Here is an 11,423-nt window from a genome sequence, read left to right as displayed (position 1 = left end):
GGAAGAAACCACAAGATTCTTCAGCTGATCCACATGCCTGAGTCTGCTGTGACACCTCTGTGGGCACCTAAATTGAAGCCAAGATAAGAGGTCAGCCTGCCTTAACTTGTTTGCTGCCCTCAGGACTTTCTTGGCAACCCTGAAGTTTTGCCCGAAGTAACCCAAAACAGTTTCTCACATTGTCATACTTGTTCTGTGGGGCTTACAGCAGTTATCTGGGAAAAACAAACAAACCCAAGACATTTCCAACAACAAATTAAATAAAGTAAAACAAGTACCAACAGTCAAAGCTGCATGGATTCTGTGGGCAAAACCCATAACAATTCATTGGCTGTTTACATTCCTTTAAAAAACTCACCACTTATTCTACAGATGTGTTTTGACGGCAGCATTTTGGGCAGCAGCCAAGCAAGGATAAACACAGAGTTGATGCTCATAGGGGAAATGCAAGAAATGGAGGAAGGAGAGAAAAAACCTGCACACGCACACACAGAAAACCCAAAGGACTTTACAACTAAGTAAGGAAATGAGGAGGGTATTTAAAAACAAGTGTGTAGTCACTGAACATGTGGAATCACTTTTCCGAAGGGACCCACCACAGCACTAGGACAAAAAAGGCATGCCTACCCAGCAGGGTGGGCAGATGTGAGCTCTGCTGTTCAAGCTGACCCAACATGAAGCCACAGGCCAGTGCTACAGGGCTGTGCTAACACAGCAGTGTCCTTATGCTGAGAGGCAGCTCAGGGGAGAACTCTCAGCCCAAACCTGGTTTATGTCTGGCCAGCCTGGGGGAGTGGGAAAGCCAGGTTTGCCCGTGCCTGCGTATGTAGGCCTATAACGACTTGGCTATGCTGAACCCATGTAGCTTCAACCATGGGCTTCTCAAGGGCCACACTGGCCGAGGATGAACTGGTTGATGAATTGGATGAAATGGTTAAAGATGGGGATCTCCCAGAATACAATTATTTCATTATTAGATTGAGTGAAGGTGTATTTAGACATTCAAGGTCCTGAACAACATTAAAGTTACTCCAGAAAGGACAGCTTGGCCTGAAGACCATTTCCTTCCCTGAAGGCCATTTCCTGCTTCTCCACTCACTTCTTCAGCTTCATAGAATCATAGAATGGTTTGAGTTGGAAGAGACCTTAAAGATCATCTAGTTCCAACCCCATGCCATGGGCAGGGACACCTTCCACTAGACCAGGTTGCTCAAAGCCTCAGCCAACCTGGTCTTGAACAATTCCAGGCATGGGGCACCCACAGCTTCTCTGGGCAACCTGTTCCAGTGCCTCACCATCCTCATAGTGAAGAATGTCTTCCTTATACCTAATCTAAATCTACCCTCTTTCAGTTTAAAGCCATGACCCCTTGTCCTATCACCACATGCCCTTGTAAAAAGTCCCTCTGCAACTTTCTTTTAGGCCCCCTTGAAGTACTGCCAGGCTGCTATAAGGTCTCCCCAGACCCTTCTCTTCTTCAGGCTGAACAACCCTAACTATCTCAGCCTGTCATCATAGCAGAGGTGCTCCAGCCCTCTGATAATCTTTGTGGCCCTCCTCTGGACCTGTTCCAACAGGCCCATGTTTTTCTTGTGCTGGGACCCCAGAGCTGGATGCAGCACTCCAGGTGGGGTTTCATGAGAGCAGACTAGAGAGGGAGAATCATCTCACTCAACCTGCTGGTCATGCTTCTTTTGATGCAGCCCAGGATACAGTTGGCTTTCTGGGCTGCAAGTGCACGTTGCTGGCTCATGTCCAGCTTTTCTTCCACCAGTACCCTGAAGTCCTTCTCTGCAGGGCTGCTCTCAATCCATTCTCCCCCCAGCCCAGCCTGTATTTGTGCTTGGATTGCCCCAACGCATGTGCAGGACCTTGCACTTGGTATTGTTGAGCCTCATGAGGTTCACATGGGCCCACCTCGCAAGCCTCTCAAGGTCCCTCCGGATGTCATGCCTTTCCTCCAGCATATTGACCACACCATACAGCTTGGTGTCATCCTCAAACTTGCTGAATGTGCATTCAACCCCTCTATCCATGCTGCCAACAAAGGTGTTAAACAGCGCTGGTCCCAGTACTGACACCTGAGGAACGCCACTCATCACTGGTCGCCGCTTGGACATTGAGCTGTTGATTGCAATGCTCTGAGTGGGACCATCCAGCCAATTCCTTATCCACCGAGTGGTTCATCTGTCAAATCCATGTCTCTCCAATTTAGAGACAAGGATGTCATATGGGACAGCATCAAATGCTTTGCACAAGTCCAGATAGATTATATCAGTTCCTCTTCTCTTATCCACAAATGCCGCAACCTCATCGTAGAAGGCCACCAAATTTGTCAGGCACAATTTGCCCTTAGTGAAGCCATGCTGGCTGTCATCAATCACCTCCTCGGTTTCCATGTGCTTTAGCATAGTTTCCAGGAGGACCTGCTCCATGATCTTGCTGGGCACAGAGGTAAGACTGACTGGCCTGTAGTTCACCAGGTCTTCCTTTTTTTCATTTTTAAAAATGAGGGTTGTTTCCCCTTTTCCAGTCAGTGGGAACATCACTGGACTGCCACGACTTCTCAAATATGATGGACAGTGCCTTAGCAGCTTCATCCATCAGTTCCCTCAAGACCTGTGGATGCATCTCAATAGGTCCCATGGACTTGTGCACCTTCGGGTTCCTCAGATGGTCTCAGACTTGATCTTCTCCTGTAGTGGGCCGCTCTTCATTCTCCCAGTCCCTGCCTTTGCCTTCTGCAACTTGGGTAGTGTAGCTTGGCAAAAAGGTTGTTGAGTACCTCAGCCTTCTTCATATCCTGGGTAACCAGGTCTCCTGTTTCTTCCTGGAGAGGGCCCATTTTTTCCCTAGTCTTCTTTTTATTACTGACATACCTGTAGAAGCTTTTCTTGTTGCCCTTGATGTCCCTAGCCAGATTTAACTCTATCAGGGCTTTAGTTTTCCTAACCTGCTCCCTGGCTGCTTGGACAATTTCTCTGTATTCCTCCCAGGTTACTTGGCCTTGTTTCCACACTCTGTAGGCTTCCTTTTTGTGTTTGAGTTTGTCCAGGAGCTCCTTGTTCATCCATGCAGGCCTCCTGGTGTTTTTGCCTGACATCTTCTTTGTTGGGATACATTGCTCCTGAGCTTGGAGGAGGTGATCCTTGAATATTAACCAGGTTTGTTGGGCTCCTCTTCCCTCCAAGGCTTTATCCCATGGTACTCTACCATGCAGATCCCTGAAGAGGCCAAACTCTGCGCTCCTGAAGTCCAGGATAGTGAGCCCTGCACCCTCCTTGGTGCCCTAAGGATCTTGAACTCCACCATTTCATGGTCACTGCAGCTAAGGCTGCCCTTGAACTTCACTGTCCCCACCAGCCCCTCCTTGTGAGTGAGAACAAGGTCCAGCATAGCACCTCTCCTTGTTGGCTCCTCTGTCACTTAGAGAAAGAATCTATCATCAACGCATTCCAGGAACCTCCTGGATTGCTTATGCCCTGCTGTGTTGTCCCTCCAACAGACATTGGGGTGGCTGAAGTCCCCCATGAGGACCAGGGCTTACGAACGTGAGGCTGCTCCTCTCTGTCTACAGAGGGCATCATTCACTCGGTCTTCCTGGTTGGGTGGCCTGTAGCAGATCCCCACTATAATGTCACCTGTCCCTGCCCTGCAGTTAATCCTGACCCATAAGCTCCTGGTTGTCTCGTCCATCACCAGGCAGAGCTCCATGCACTCCAGCTGGTCACAGACATAGAGGGTGACATCCCCTTCTCGTCTCCCCTGCCTGTCCTTCCTAAAGAGCCTGTATCCTTCCATATCCTTCTTCCTGTCCCACAGTATTACTGCAAAACCCCTAAACCCGGACCATAATGTAGTGCTTCCCTACACCCCGCCTTTCATGGACATCTCATTCCTGAAACTAGCCTCCAGGTTCCCCTCTGACAACTGTGCTGCTCGCCTTCCAGAAGAGTTCCCTAACCCAAGCCCTTTCCCTTCCCACCTTTCCAAAGAGTTTACTTAGAAACTTCTCTGAAAGTGACGGCTGTAGGGAGGCTGCCTCTGCGCACGAGGCCCTGCAGAGTGCACGCTGCCAAATATCGGCTCGTCTGGGCATACCACCTAGGTGCAGGACTTGCTCTGCTTGTGAAATGGGGAAAACCTGCTGGGGAAAAAAAGATTTTTAAAGACACCTGGCTAGCTAGCACCCAAATGTGTCTGAACAGATACCTAAAATCAAGATCGAGTATTTATATGCAGATTTGTCGTCTGAAAATACCCACTAGAATGACAGAACAGCCAGATGAAGATATGTCTATAAGAGAAACCAAAAGTTAGGATGCTGTGTAAATAGCCTAAATTTCAGAAGGGTGAAGCACCCAGTAAATTCCACTGAGACCAACAGCATCGTTATTTGTGACTGTATATAATACAAACTCCAGTAAGAGAGACAGACACAGAGAAGGCAATATTACACTGGCTTTGAATGGAAAATCTGATTAAATGCCTTTTCCTCGGCCACTATTTGATGTTACTTGTCACTGTGTCTACCCATTACTCAGCCCTTCAGCATATCATACTTGTGTCTGCCATGCTAAAGCACATGGTGCTATTCAAAGAATCCAAATGTTGAACCACAAGCAGGTTGCATTTTGTTGGCAAGCTGCAGAAGCAAGAGATACTCTGTACTATACGGATATATAGGAGGTACTTTTTCATAGCTTAGCCTTCTGTGTAGGGGAGAGCAATGAATAATCTCTACCTTTTAGAAATAACTCACATGTTTTTATTCAGTTGCATTTAAGCCTTTCAGGCCTTTATCTATGAGGAGTAATAATACTAATTCCTTACATTGTTGAATTATTGCAGGGTGAAATACGCGCCACATGCTGAAGTGCTCCCGTGCTGTTGTAAAACACTAATCAGAAATACCCAGCTATGTAGCTTGTTACCAAGTTACATAAGTTAAAAGTCACCAACCTGGCTTACAAAACCTACTTATCTGATTATTATAATCTGATGAAAATATAACCTAACCCAAAAATATTTTGCCCCAGGATATTTTAAGATCAGTGACTGATGTTTCCTAGAGACCACGTACAGCTCCTGGTGGCTGGTAGGATGTTCTCTGTGTGGATAGGTACGGCTTTGGAGCAGACAGGGTGTATGTATTGCAGTGAAAGGCTCTCATGGAAGTTTACAGTCTCTGTAGTCTGAGCTGTGAATTCAGCTCTGGTCCCACCACTCCTGGAGTTTGCTTTCCTTAAAACTTTCCAATGCAGTTATACCCCACTACCACCACCTTCCCCTGCCCAGTGTACGGCTGGTATTTGGTTCACTTGCTGGGAGTTGATTGGGAAGGGTCTGGTCAGATGCTGCAAAGTCCTCTACTGTTCTCCCTTTCTTGACACCAGAACTGGAACGTACCTGTGGTTATTCACATTAGCATCGTTACAGATGAGTTTAGTCTTGCTGGCTTATCCCTTCTGTAGCTACGTATCAGCTCAGAGTACAACATCTAATAAAAATCCATTATTTACATGGTCCTCACCACTGCACCTCAAGCATAAGTAGGAGATGTGCAGGGTGTGAGGAATGTATTCAAAGCACATACATTTAAATGCTTAAATGTCTGCGTTTGCCAGCCTTGCCTCCCTGGCCTCCCTTGACAGTCAGTGCAGACAGAGCGTCTCCCCCAGCGGGCAAGTCAGAGCGTATGACCGAGGCTCCTCTCTGAGTCACCCTCAGAGAAGTTACCCTTGCCCACAGACTCTGAAAGGAGGAGAGGGAGACTCATTTCCTAACATAGGCATCCCAGTTCAGTGCCTAAACCGTGGCAGTGTCACTGTCCTCCACCTTCCCTGGATATTTTCTTTTTTCATTTCTCAAGGGAACAAAGAATAATGAAAGAACCGCAGGTATTACAAGCAATCCAGCTAAACCCAGACTAGTGAAAATATACTGTTGCCACATTGGCTTAATGGAGGAACAAGCCCTGGCCAGGAATGTGTGACAACAATGTCTAAATCTGAAAGATGGACTAGGATGATACACGGTGAAACCAACCTTCCCAACTTCTAATGAATCCTACAGCATGTATAGACCCATAAGCAAATGTTCCATAAATGGGAGAAAACTGGTAGTTTTCCAGTGCATCCTCAACTCTATGTAAACCAGGAGGAGAGCAACTAAAGTAAGATCTAAATGAGATACCAGATAGTTCTTTCATCCAGTTTTAAATATATGAATACATAAATCAATGTGCATGTTTATGTGTCTGGCTCCAATTAATAAGCACCCATCCTGTGCCTCAGGCTTCCTGACAAGCATCAGAATTAATAATTTAATACATGGAAGAATGATAATCTTGTGGTTAAGTCATTTGAAAGTTGGTTTCAGTTCTTGGCTCTGCCATAGATTTCCTGTGTGACTGTGGGCAAGTCACTTAATCTCCTTGGCCAAGCACCTCAAAGGTATGTAGGTGCCTGATCCCACCAGTTAGGCGCCACTGATATCTTCAAAAAAACATTGCTCAGCTGTTACTTCAGTCGGTAGGTGTCTAATTTCTGTCAGTAGGCATAAACAGGGGGTTCTGACGTCATCCCACAGGCTAATGAGCTGCTTTATGCCTTTATGCCTTATTCAAGGTCAGGCTCCTGGGTCCCCACCTTGTCACAGCTGGGAAAGCTGACTTTCAGCTCAGGGGACCCTGAGTGGAGGATGTGCCTGCCTAGCCAGAGAGAAGCAAGCATTTCTGGCCGGGGAAAGCATTGCCTTTTCACAAGGACTTTGGCTTCTGACAGGTCCATTCTCATCTGGGAAGCTTTTTTCCCATCCATCCCTTCTCTGGTCCACTAATTCAATCCTTCACATTCAGTTAGATAGCAGGGGATTACAGTATGGGGGAAATTAGAGCAACAACAGAGGGAAGGGAAGGACCACACAGGGAAGGTGACATTTTCTTAGCCTGGGCCAGAGCAGTGCACCCTCTGTGCCCCGTGGGAGTGGAGCAGCCATGCCTGGGCAGTGCCACCCTCCCCGCAGCAGCCCAGCAATGCCTGAAGGCTGCTTCTCTCCACTTGCTGGATCTTTTTAGCTGTGAGCACCTGTTGCCCTCCATTTCCCTTTCTCCTGGTGCCGCTGGCTTTCCGAGGGGGAAAGCTCATGTTCTCGTTACTGAAGCCCTCCCAACAACAGCAACAGTCCAGTCCAGTGCCCTGCTGAGTCCCCAAGGAACTAGAGCGGTGGCCTGAAATGCCTCAGAGCAATTAAAGAAACAAAAAACCCAAAACATACTTGCCCTTGTGACAGATTTGGGGGACATTTGCCAACGGGATGATAGGAAAAATCATATATTCCCCCCATCTCCAGTTACTGCATGAGGGTGGTGTGTGGGGCAGCTTAGCATTTGGTGGCCAGAGCTGTTGCTCAGAGCCTCCTGCCCATCTTCCCAGAGGGACCAGGGGACCTGACTGGCACTGAGTAAATCCCAGCAGTGCATGCAAAGGAGGTAGCCATAGGGAGCTACCTCCATATTTTGCTGTTACTTTCCTGTATTTCTCTGGAGGGAGAATGATGCTTTTAGACTGTTGGGAGTTTTAGACTTTGAGGACTGGATTTAAACAAGTCAGTCAAGTTGTTCGGGTCTTTAGCATATGTGCTAAGCTCAGCCAATTGTACTTCATCCAAAGAAAAAATAAGGAGAGGAATTTCACATGGCAGGATAGGAGTAAATAGAAAATACAGCATTGAAATTAATTCAGTGGTTTAACAAATACATCCAGTTAAAAACTCACTCTGTTAGCTGACTGAAGACATTGCAAACCAATCAAAGTGGTATAGAAAATTAGATTTTCCATACGTGCTTTAATGCTTTCCATAACAATGTGTAGCTGCTAAATCTCATGAATCATACATGGGAAAAGAAAAGATCTCTGAACACAACTAAAAGGCACTGAGCTACCACGATAAGGAGAGTTTGAGCTGCTGAAAGTTGTTCCCTAAGGTCAGTGTCCTTGTGGATGTGCACAGCTATCTCTAGTGCATGTGTTGCGGGGTTAGCAGCTTCGGTGAGGAGGAAGCAGACCCTAATGCTTGTTTCTCCTCCTGCTGAAAGTACAGAGCTCTCTTTTTGGCTCTTTTGCTGGCACAGCCCCATGGTGAGCCTGCTTGCTGCTGCTGCTGCCTGTGAGAAAGAGTTCCCAGCATGGGAGATGCAGACCTTTCCCAGGAAAGCTGTGCCTGCCCCTACCTGTACAAACAGATGCCAAAACAACCCCATTCTCTCCCAGTAGCAATAGCAACTTGATGCTTCAGCCTTGCCTTGTTCCCTGTTGTGCAGCTGTAGCTTCTCCCTTCCTACAAAACTAGCCAGGGAGGCACAGAGGAATTACACAGGAAATCAGCTCTGCCTGGGAGGGTAAAGGCTTCCCCCAGCCCTGCGGGTCAGGCTCTGCAAGATTTCGGCTGGGATCACAACTCCCTTGGCTCTTGGCTAGATTTAATCAAGCTGGAATGAAAGCCTGTTCTGCTGAGTTCAGTGCAATGTTAAACAGACAGGGATTTGATAGATGAACTCCCCTAATGCACATTACTGGAGGGAAGTTAGTTCAGGGTATCTCACACCCCTCTGTGCTGTTGAGGAGTGCAGCGCTGCAAAAATGAAAATTTAGGAACACCTTCGTATCTTTTAAAGTTACCCAGCAAAGGCTAGGAGTGCACAGACTGGGACACGGCTGTAACAAACAAAAGAAGGCAGGAGTTATGTTAAAATAGCACATGTAGAAAAAAAAATTTTAGAGAGGAAAGAAATTCTTCCATACCTCTGCTGTAGGCATCCTCCAGAAGCAATATTCTCAGCTAGAGTCTGCAGAGTTATCAGTCATTATAGTCAGCACCTGCCACAGATGCCTGCAGGAAGAATCAGGTTTGGTGCTGTCCTTCTGGTTTGTTTTTTTTTAATGAATAATACAATAAAAAAGAATATAAAAATGTGCTGCTTAACTCTTTTATCCTTCAGCCAAATCATTACAGAGGTTGATCTTTCTGACAGTTGATCTAGCATTTGGGCATTGACTAAGTCAATAGTGGACGTAGCCCTACCCAAGGAATGAATCTACCTGTAGGTGGAACGCTGACCACAAAATGCAGTGCGAAGGAGGCTCCCATGGTAGCTCTTAGACTACTCTGCGCTGAAGTGAGGGTTTTTTTTCCTCTTATTGTGTGGTAGAGAGCAACTGGTTTTTACATCATGCATTATCATTTTAAAAAGAGTATATAGCCATTGCTCTCCAGGCTGTGGTTTACAAGCACATAAGCACAAAACACTTTGTGAGCTTAGTCATTATTATACCTAATGATAAGCATTTAGGAATAGTTTGTTAACATCTGGCAGTCATCAGCTTGTAATGAGAGGTAATTTTAATACATCCATTCCAGAAAATTAATTTTTGATGCTTAATGGACAGAAACGTTAGCATCTATAATTGAAGGATTTTTTTCAAACATCTTCATTCTACATATATTACTTGTTTTCACATTTTTTACTTGAATTACTTTTAATTTCTTGTTGAGCACACACTTTATCAGGAAAATTAATGGAAGCTTCCTGTTACGAGCCAAAGGAAGTAAAAAACACAAACAGATGGATATTTTAATGGGTATCTTTACAAATCCACATAATGCTTTTTCACGTACCCCTAATCAAGTGCACATCTGCATTATCTAGATTTTTGCTTGCAGTTATACCACAGAGAAGCTGGGTGATTACATATTTGATATAGCAACTATTAAATCCCTTTACACGGTTCTTCCAGCAGATAGGGCACACAAATAACACACAGATCCTGTTGGTATGTCTCATAGGAGATCAGGAACTAGAGACAAGAGACTAGATACTGGGGAAGATGGTCAGAGTGCCAGCCACAGTTGCTGTTGACAGTCGCTGGTCAACAGAATATCCTGCATAGCCCCTTAATCTTAATTACTGCCCCCGCGAGCAACGGCACATGGCTAACCGCACTGTTGTTTAACACCGGCCTGTTGAAGAGACAGCTCGGCCACCCAGCATTGGCCGCATCTTAGTGGAACAGAGCTCAGACCCAAACCTTGCAGCCCTATTTGAGAAAGAAGTGTCATCTGATAACTGTTGGTACCAGCAGTGACACCTTTTGTTAATTCATTTCTCCTAATGCTTACAGACTGTATCCTTGACCTGTGAATGACTCGGGCTTGTTCATTTAAAGTCCTCTGCTCCATGACCTATTCCATCCTTGCTGCTCACCAGTGAATCCATGAAGCTCGGGCACTCTCTCTCACTGCGTCCACTTGCTCTCGGATGTGCTTTTACTGTGCTCTCCACTGGACACTTTCAGCTCTGCCATCTTCATATCACTCTTTACTAGTTTTGATGCAGAAAGGGAATAAAAGCTTTCAGAAGTACTCCTTATTGCTGTCTCATGCTGTTCCTAGCTTCACCGGCTATAAACACGCAGTGGACGTCATGTTCACAGACATAATGTACTTGAGATCTTTCTTTCTTGTCTGCGATCACAAGAACAGCTGCACATTTGCTGAGGCTTAGTACAGCAATTCTGTCTGCCTGCTCTTGCTCCAAGCCCTGGGGCAGGGGTGCCGTGCTCCTCCTGGCTTCACATCCCCAGGAGATCCCTAGATCCCTTCCTGATCAGCTATGGCCCACTGCAAAGAAAAGTCCTTTCTGGACTGGGAACGTCTCACTCTACATTTTCTCCTTTGATCCTTCTCAGTAGAGATTGGCCCAAGAAAAGAGGTGAAACTTCAAAGGAAATAGATCTAGCATGTTTTGCTGAACAGGTCTGCAGAATTTACTGACAGACAGCTATCCTGACGCATGCTTTTCTTTCCCACCTGTTGTTCTTTCAAGACCCCTCCACTCAGTCAAATCCATAAACGATACAAAAAAGAAAAAAAGGCCAGTTACTAGTCAGTCATACAGATCTTGTTTTCATGGATCCACTCTCAAGCTGCCACGCTGTGTCACTGTTACACATGAGGCACAATACGCTATTACCCAATGTACATTTTACTTGATTTCACAATCACTACAAGATTTTTTAAGGCTGTCTATGGCAAATCTGCAAAACTCAGCTGTTTCGACATATTAGGTTGCTTGAATACCTTGAACAGGTTCTGGGCACTGGTACAGGAGACATTGCGGGCAACGGCAGAGCATGGCAAGGTTGGTGACCCATGGGGCATGGAGGGAACAGGGCAGCTGGGGCAGGTGGGGGCAGCCCCAGCCCCAGGCATCGGGCACCTCCCTGGGGATGGGAACAGGACAGGGACAGGATGGGAGATGGGATGGGACGTGGACCTGCCCTGGCCTCAGCAGGGCCCATGGGCTTGGCAGGGCAGGGCTGTGGGGAGCTGCAGACCAGCCCTGCTGCAGCATTGTTGGGGGC

Source organism: Phalacrocorax carbo, chromosome 1 (genome assembly GCF_963921805.1).
Source record: "Phalacrocorax carbo chromosome 1, bPhaCar2.1, whole genome shotgun sequence".
Classification (NCBI taxonomy): Eukaryota; Metazoa; Chordata; class Aves; order Suliformes; family Phalacrocoracidae; genus Phalacrocorax; species Phalacrocorax carbo.
The sequence above is the reverse complement of the archived record's forward strand: the minus strand, read 5'-3'. Positions refer to the sequence as shown.